Genomic DNA, 3,089 nt, shown 5'->3' on the forward strand with positions numbered 1-3,089 from the left:
CTTCATCTTATATACTTCGGAGACATGGTCAGGCGGGACCAGTCTTTGGAAAAGGACATCAGGCTTGGAAGGGCGGAGGGACAGAGACAAAAAAAAAAAAAGACCCTGGATGAAATGGATTGACTCAGTGACTGAAGAAATGGGATTAGGTCTGAGGAAGATGATGAGATTGGCTCAGGCTAGGGCTGGGTTCAGAGCTGTTGTACACAGGGTTGCTATGAGTCACAGGCAACTCGATGGCACATAACAACAACTATCCATCCATCCATCCATCCATCCATCCATCCATCCATCCATCCATCCATCCAAAATCCCCTGTCAATATGTCCTTCTGTCAGGTGTCTGAGACTAAACATTCACAGAAAGAGACTACTCGTCTTTCACTGGCTAGTGGATTCAAAACACAATCTTTAGGTTAGCAACACAGTAAATTGCTCATTAATCCACCTTATAAATAACTGCAACTCAGTAGCAGTGAACAATTGTAAAATGTAGAAGTGGTTTTGAAATCTAATTCATCACTAAAAGAAACTAGGGCTTCTTGGAAAAATGACTGATTCCAAGTCTTGAGTAGGGTTGTGGTTGTTGTTGTGTGCCGCTGAGTCTGAACCAAGCCATAGGACCCTTCAGTGGCTTTTCAGAGACAGAAAATCGCCCATCCTTTTCCTTTGGTGCAAATGGTAGATTTGAACTGCAAACCTTTGGGAATTCAGTGCAGCTTCTTACTACTAGGCACTAGAGCATGAGTGAGTAGGGTATACACAAAAAAGATCAGCTAGAAAATCAAATCAAATAGTAAGGAAACTACTGAAGACAACTAGGTTCATGTCAAAAGCTTCAAGAGAAAACTTGAGAGCTACAAGCTTTAATGCTCCCTACTAAGATGTTTGCAGCTACCAGCCAAGACTAATTGTTTGCTAGATAGATTTTCTTTTTTTTTTTTCTTCTTCTTTTTTTTTTCTATAATTATATTTTATTAATTTTCATAAACATTTACAGAGATTTTGGGCTTCCACTCATTCATTGTTGCACTATTCTCTCTACCCTCCTCCCAGTTTGTTCTTGTCCAAATGCCACAGTGCTTGTCAAAGCCAGTTCTGATTAATCTTCTTTGTCAGTGTATCCTTTGCCATTCCCTATCACTCCTCCCTGAGAGAGACTTCACCCTGATTCATAAGGAAAAGGGGACGGCGTATTCTCTTAGCTACTTCCTGCTGAAAAGGGACGCTGTGGGTTTCAGGGTGAAGATCTTCTCTCACTACTCTAAAGGGCCCCTTTGGCAGTAGGAAACACATAGACTATTATGGAGATTGATTTTGGAATTCAGATGCACTCTTATTGATTGTGCTTTGCTGTACATGTACATATCCTTCAAGATGTATCATGGGGGTGTTGCAACCTAGAAGACAGAGAATTAATTCATTTGTATAAATAAAGGAAGAAATTAAGCAAAAAAACTATTAAGTATCATGTTATAGAATGGAATCACCAAGACTTTTCCCCATTCAGCATTACAGCATCAAGCAGAAATAGCTTTGAATTGTCTGCAAGAACTACATCTTGGTGTTATTTTAAGTTTTGTGTGTTATTTGATATGATATAGTAGGTTTTGTGCGTCAAGGAATGCTTAAAAATTTTTCCTATATAAATTGTAATGGCTTTTTAAATGTGTAACATTTTGGTTTATGAAAGGTTTCACAGGAATATTCCGCTTTTGGGGGGAACCTATATGTTTTGCATATTTCCCCCCAATCTGTAGCCTGGCTTTTCTCTTCCTTAATGATTCTTTACAAAGAGTAAAAAAATTTAATTGTGGTGAATAATTTTTTTCATACTTTAAAAATTGTTCAATTAGGTCTTCCGCAAGAAATTTAGAACACCAATTTGTGAGGATACACTCCATTGGTGACAGAGAATAAAGAACACAGGTGGCTTTTGAGCTGAGGTACAGTTCTGATTTTGGGTAAGATCTAGGAGTCCACAGCTTTCTGATGAATTTTATGCTGCTCTGTAATATCGTCTTTATCCTTCTCTGTGTTGAAGATCTCACCCTCCTGGTGGTGCAGCTTCCACAGCTGCTTCTTAAAGTAAGCATCAGTGAGATGCTGTGGGATTTTCACGCCACTGATGTCAACTTTAGTGGAGGTGGCAATGACAAATTTCTGGTGTGCTCTCCGCAGAGGAACTCTATTGAGGATCAGAGGCCCGGTCACAAGGAGCAAGCCACTGTCCAGCTGCTTCAGGAAAACCACTCTCTTGCTCCAGTGGCACTCTGTGAGGATTATCAGAACGGTCCCGGGGTCATCCTCACATGCTGACTGAAGAGCTTTTTGTCCGGGCTCAGCAGCTTCTTCATTAGGGTAATACCTAGGCATTTTGTGAAGTTTCACCACTTGGATACAACCATTCTTGTCACCACTACTGGTTTTGTGACAGTAGCAAGAATCTTCTCCTTCTTTTCAACCCTGGACTTAGTGGCCAAGTACTTCCTCTTGTACATGGCCTTCATGGAATACAAGGCCGATCGGGAATACCTGCCGATTCCTCGGACTAGGACAAGATTGCAGATGCAGTGGGGCTTTCCCTTCTTGGGCGTTTTGCCCATTCCCTTGGGCTTGGCTCTTTTAGCTTTGCCACTAACATCTATCTGTCTTCTTGGCTTCAGGATTGGCCTTAGGCTTCTCCTTGGTGTCCAGCTTTTCACCCACCATCTTGCAAGATGGGAACAAGCTCGAGCTATTACTTTGTATTCTATATCAGAAATCTTTGCTTACCTCTAAGTCATGTGTTTCTTCATTCTTGATTATGTTTTACAGCCTTAGCTTTTATATTTCTTTAGATGTCTCACAGTGAGTTAATTTTCCTATAAAATGTGAGCTAATGATTATTTAGATATAAAAAGATAGGCAGATATCCAGTTATTCCAAGGTCATTTATGGAAAATACTGTTCTTTCTCTCATTGAATTACTTTAAAACATTTGTCAAAAACTGTACAGTGTGAATGAAAGTCTCTCTCTTAGCACTAATTTTATGTTTTCATTCTTAATCATACTATTTGATTTTAAAAAATCTTAAAAATGTATTATCT

The 3,089-nt window shown here is 39.6% G+C and overlaps 1 pseudogene; it reads right to left on the reverse strand.

Moving 5' to 3' along the window:
- Nucleotides 1-1,871: 1,871 nt before the first annotated feature.
- Nucleotides 1,872-2,711, reverse strand: LOC102866867 (annotated as a pseudogene).
- Between the last annotated feature and the right edge of the window lie 378 nt (nt 2,712-3,089).

The sequence above is a fragment of the Elephantulus edwardii genome, unplaced genomic scaffold (assembly GCF_000299155.1).
Source record: "Elephantulus edwardii isolate Elephantulus edwardi_28Jun2011 unplaced genomic scaffold, EleEdw1.0 scaffold00054, whole genome shotgun sequence".
NCBI lineage: Eukaryota > Metazoa > Chordata > Mammalia > Macroscelidea > Macroscelididae > Elephantulus > Elephantulus edwardii.